This window comes from Triticum dicoccoides, chromosome 3B (genome assembly GCF_002162155.2).
Source record: "Triticum dicoccoides isolate Atlit2015 ecotype Zavitan chromosome 3B, WEW_v2.0, whole genome shotgun sequence".
Classification (NCBI taxonomy): domain Eukaryota; kingdom Viridiplantae; phylum Streptophyta; class Magnoliopsida; order Poales; family Poaceae; genus Triticum; species Triticum dicoccoides.
The window spans coordinates 12,288,889-12,294,534 of NC_041385.1; the positions used below are offsets into that span (position 1 = coordinate 12,288,889).

Sequence of the window (5,646 nt, forward strand, 5' to 3'; positions counted from 1 at the left end):
GGAATATTATTGGCTAGTTGGCCGAAGGGTGGTTCAATCGGATTTGGGGGGAATTTTTGGGTGGGGGGAGGATTTTCGCGCGGGGGGCGGGGGGGGAGTTTGGCGCATGGTCGGTTTCTCCAAGTGCAGTCCCATGTGTCAGTGAAAAGGCAAGTCGAAGCGTGTTCCATTTGCGTGAGCCGTGTGCAGGACCGAACGTGTGTGGGGTGCAATGCGACCGCGACAAGAGTGCTGTGAGTGTACCGCCTTTTTTCCTTTTAAACTAGGTGCTTCGCCCCCTCAAAAAATATTGTTGCTTCGCGTGATCCACCGATACTACTACTAGTAATCCGGTAATCCCGACTAAAATGGCGCGGCCGGGTCTTTTCCCGCGCGATATGCTGGGAGATTGGCTTAGTTGGGTTTTTTAGGACGAGTAATGCTACACCTACATAATCCCAGTTATGTAATTAATGTAACTAGATCATCAATGGCACGCGTTGCTGCGCCCATCAATTTTTTCAATGAAATGGTAGGAATTTCTACAAATATTCGGAGGCATGATCACTTCACACGTCTAAACCAATGAAACTCTCTGTTGGTTAGAAAAATATGAAACCTATAATTTCATTGAAAATTCATTCATATAAACTACAAACAGATTTATAACAATGGAAGCCCATGGCTGTACATTTTCTTTTAGGTCCCTCTAATCAAGCGAAGCACAAATTCATACTACAAATTAGCTTGGGCAAATCCATCAAAACTTTCAATGACAATAGTATGATGCCTTGTTTTCTACTTTTTCGGCTATCGCTGGGTAAAGCCCTGCATTGATTGGTGCTACAACGCCACATGCAAGAAGAAACACAACAAATAAATAAATCAGTAATCTACTATAGAAGAAAAAAAATCCACTTAGAATCATGAGAATTTTGTGTTCTTTGGGGCACACACAAAATGAGTTAAAGGGAACGCGTGCAGCAATATTCCAAATTCAGGAAGAGCTGCCATGACCTTGTTACGTTTAAGATTTTTCTTTCTGATCAGCTGGGGATGTAGTGCATAATAAGTTGATATACACTACATCCCCAGCTGATCAGAAAGAAAAATTATAGTCTCATTGGCATGTTGTCAGTCTAAGGAAATCTCTGACAGTTGTAAAGACTTGATATTATTAAAATTACAGTATTATTAACATGTTGTGCAGGGGAGCCTTGGCGCAGTGGTAAAGCTGCTGCCTTGTGACCATGAGGTCATGGGTTCAAGTCCTGGAAACAGCCTCTTATAGAAATGTAGGGAAAGGCTGCGTACTATAGATCCAAAGTGGTCGGACCCTTCCCTGGACCCTGCGCAAGCGGGAGCTACATGCACCAGGTTGCCCTTTTTTTATTATTAACATGTTGTCAGACATACCTGTAGTGTTCAGCTGAATGGTACTATACTGACTTAAAAGGTTAACCAAACAGAAAGTTATTATAACTGTAGTAATACCTACACCCCGAATAGAAAAGATGGTAAATTAGTGTACTAATCTTGAAAGCACCTTTGGCAACGTAATCAAATCCAACATCTCAGCATCTATAGGGAATGCAAAATGCTCATGGAATAGAAAAACAGAGCACCCCTTTGCATAAATAAGGCACATGTTTCCTTACCTGTAGGCAAAATGCAATATATTGTTTGTTTCCTGCAGGTCCTTAGCAGACTGTAAAACAAAATAAGAAGCCGTGTTAGATGGTATGTGAAAGCGGATACATGAATGGTACTAACACAATATATTGTCTGCCCACAGCAAGTTATCAAGCAAGATCATCAAATATTTCTTTGCAGACCAGATGTGAGTGTTGTCAGCATTCTCGGGGGAATTACCTACAACCAAGCTGGAATACAAGGACTAACTAAGAAATACTCACATCACTCGAACTAAAATCCCGTGCACAAAATTTGAGATGTCCAATACTACTCTATAATGTAGCATCGGACTCATATTCTCTGAAATAGATATTAAATATATGATAACATAAACAACAATCCAAGAGAACTTATTTTGAAGGTTATAAGAGCATAAGTAACAGCCTCAGAAAAAACATGATGTTAGTCCTTGCCTTAATTCAGATTGTTTGCTATAACAAAAAGGAGCAAAGGTTCAGAAGAAGAAGGTAGATTGATTGGCTCAAAGTAGCATACTAGTGAGACAGTGTATCCATCCATGTAGGACAAATCCATCTATCTAGCAGTTTGATCTACTACTCATGATGCGGTAAGACAGAGTGAATACTCCGAACCGACTTAAACTTGTTTTAGACAATTCTTACTGTCAAGATGGGGAAATAAATAATACCTCTATCAGTGACTTTCGAGCATCTTTTAGCTCCCTCTTCTGTCCTATATTTGCAGACAATAGTGCAATGCTCGTAATTTGCCTGCATCAGAAAGGGAACAACTACAAATATAATTATAGGGCAATACAACATATCTTTAAATAAAAGAAAACAGATGATTGTTTTAGCCGCCAAGATACAGGCAATGCGCGAGCGGCGCTGTCCGGGCTTGCCTCCTCAAGCCATCCCGGGCCCTGCACCGTCTGCTCCATTAGCATCTCCCTACCACCAGAGCGAAACCCCAACTACAGGTGCATGCATTACGGCTACAATTTTTGTTAACAAATTTCAGCTTCAATCAGCATGAGTTGATTCATTCAGCTATCCCGTGAACTGAAAAAACCCCAGATTAGTCACCAACACATATCATGTAATAATACCAGCCGTGAATTTAAAGTATGGCGAGAAAGATTACCCTAGTTGGTGGAGCAGAAGCCAAAGGATGGCGACGAAGATGCGGGGAAGGCGGTGGTGGGAGTGACGGCTTGCGGTGGCGGCCCGGAGTTGGGCGTCGGGCGCCATGGCCTACACGCCAACATTGCAAGGCGCACGCTGTGGCAGCTGTGGAGGGAGGGGTGGAGGGGGCTCGAGAGCGGGGTCCTCGAGCAGCAGCGCCGCCGTTCGTGGATCGGCTCTACCCGGATCCCGCTCCTCCGGTTGCTGGGATCGACCGGATGGACTCGATCCCATCCCTCAACTCAGGTGGACGGACGCACACCGGCCGTCTTCACTGGATGGAATCGGCCGCTCCTCTCTGCGGCTCGATTCCGGAGTGGAGTCGATGCAGTATCGCTCCCCTTAGCCTCCATAGGGATTGGATTAGGGTTCAAGAGTGGATGGAGAGTCGATGCGATCTCGCTCCCCACAGCCTCAATCGGGATTGGATTAGGGTTCGCGAGTGGATGGACCGGTCGCTCGTAGGCCTCGCAATCCCCCCAGTAGCGGGCCTCCTTCGAATGGGCTGGCGGCTCGAAGGCCCAATGCATCAGGGGCCTTCGTTTCGGTCCATGGAGCAGCAGCCCAGAGGACAGCTGGGCTAGTTTAAACACAGTGTGGAACAGATCGTTTAAGACACAAAATCTGACGGCCAGAAACTACCACATCAATAAAACGGACGGTCGAAAACCCAAATAGATGTGAGGGCAGGGATTAGGTGCGGTTATACTATCCTTAATGTGAAACATGTGAGCTGTTGATTGTAGATTGGGGGGAGGGAGGGGCCCACCACCATGAAAATCAGGAGAAGAGAGAGAGAGAGGCAATTTATGTTAACCCTTTCATAGGTTCCCGTAGATGTAGAAAGATGTGAAATGCGTGAATGTGTAGTGGACATACTATTGGAGTGCCTAAGATCAATTGTGTATGTATAGACCCTATGTGTTTATTTTACTTCGCATGTTAGATTTGTCTCGATTCAATAAAAAGCAGAGTTGGTGATGATGGTGTGCCTGTCATCCTGCAATATAGCCCGTCCGATCTATATCTAATGGATAGGAAGGAAACTATGAAAATTTACCCGCACTCCTCTCCACATTTGCAGATAAGGCTTTCCCTCGTTCATCCTTTTCTCCCACAAGATCTTGAACTTCCATGCAACGCATGGGCATCTTGCTAGTACTCCTACAATATATTATATTATTGTGAAAGTTCATATACACCAGCCAAGATTAATGCAAACACGACAGATTTTCATTACATTTCGAACTTTTATAGGACAGAAAAATAAAAGAAACCCGACCCTAAACCTATTCTACGGCGGCGACCGACGTCCTCCATCTGCGATCTCTATGTACGGGGGCGGGGTTCAAGACCCGTGAAGTGAAGGTGCGGTCTCCGCTGAGGAAGAGTAGAACACAGGATACGGACTGGCCAGTTGGCACACCATGCCCTGCCGCCTCCCATGCCCTACTCATCCTCGGAGGAGTCCCCGACCTCGGCGGTGCCGGATATTGGATGACGGCAAGTAGGACGCGTGGCTGACGGTGCTCCCGTTGTCGGCCGCCAGCGTGGCCACCGCTTGTGCGGTCACGTCTGCATCCGGCTATGCCGCTATTGCGTCGCGAGAGGCGACTTGAGAGAGGGCGGCGACCTCGAGCTTCATCCCCGAAGACAAGCTCTCCCAGAGAGCGTTTGCACTTGCGGTCATGGCAGATGTGGTGCCAGGTAGGAGGACGATGCGCTATGGTGTGGAGGTTAGCTAGGCATTGCCGCTTTAAGTAGTGCATTCCGGTGAGGCCAAGCGTCCGGGTGCGTCATTAAGTCGCCGGAGTTGGTTCCTCGGGCACCGAGCCTCTTAACGACGACATACGAACGGGTGGCATGAATGCGGGCAACTGGCGCCGGCTGGGAACGCACCGCGCGATGGCGCGAGGGATGAGGGTTTTGGTGTGCCAGGGTAGTCAGCTGCGGTCGTCGCAACATTGGAGATGCCCTTTGCTCACATGCAATCCCCGCATGTCATTGAAAAAGCAAGATGACCCGGCATGGTCTCAGGTCCTGAGGATGTAGTTGGCCGCGCTACACCACTCCGCGGACGCGTCGCGGCGCCCCGTGCATCCTTGATGAGCCAGGTGTTGGGGTGTGTTTGGATTGTGGCCAAAGTGCACCTTACCAAAATTTTGGTCATGACCCAAAGATTGGTCTTTGTTTGGATGGTTGCCATTTTTTAGCATGCCAATGAACTCTACCCAACTCTAGTTCATTTTTCTTGCCAATGTCGGCCAAATCATGGGCAACCAATACCTCAACCAAAATTTTGGCTACCCAATGCTTTGATGGGGCAACCTTGGGCACAAACCAAACATACTGTTGGTCGTGCCACAGCACTAACGCCACCCTCGGCACACTGAAACCGACCGTGTCTAGCAACGATATGAGCGTGTCGCTCACCGCGGTCGTCGTGTCCAGAGGCGGTGCTGGAGCTGCGCCACATTGTTGGCCCCAAAGACCCACATGAATGGTTGTCGGTGGCGAGGAGGTCGTGGGCCAGCTCCTCCATTGGACTTGTCTGCGCTACGTCGTCTCGACGGGTGTGCCTCACATGTCAGTTTCCCTGTTTTCCTGGCCATATTCGAGCGTCAGTGATCCGCGTTGCGCATTAGGCCTTTCACTATGTAGGCCAAGCGAGACAACTTATTGTTTATTTGAGTCGCTCAAGTATAATCATGTGGCGTTTGCTTATTTCTCATTCCTCTCCAACCCTCTTCTCCATCGATCATGTCGCCCTCCGGTCGAGTCCATCCTCCCGCATGCCTCATTTGAACATTCCGCCGAGTATCATTCG

General features: G+C 47.7%; 1 long non-coding RNA gene across 1 annotated transcript; it reads right to left on the reverse strand.

Moving 5' to 3' along the window:
• Positions 1-686: 686 nt before the first annotated feature.
• On the reverse strand, positions 687-2,657 carry LOC119280492. The gene is made up of 3 exons (XR_005138097.1): positions 2,324-2,657; positions 1,638-1,687; positions 687-822 (listed from the first exon to the last, which is right to left on the reverse strand). It is a non-coding gene; the product is annotated as an uncharacterized LOC119280492 (long non-coding RNA).
• Positions 2,658-5,646: the final 2,989 nt, after the last annotated feature.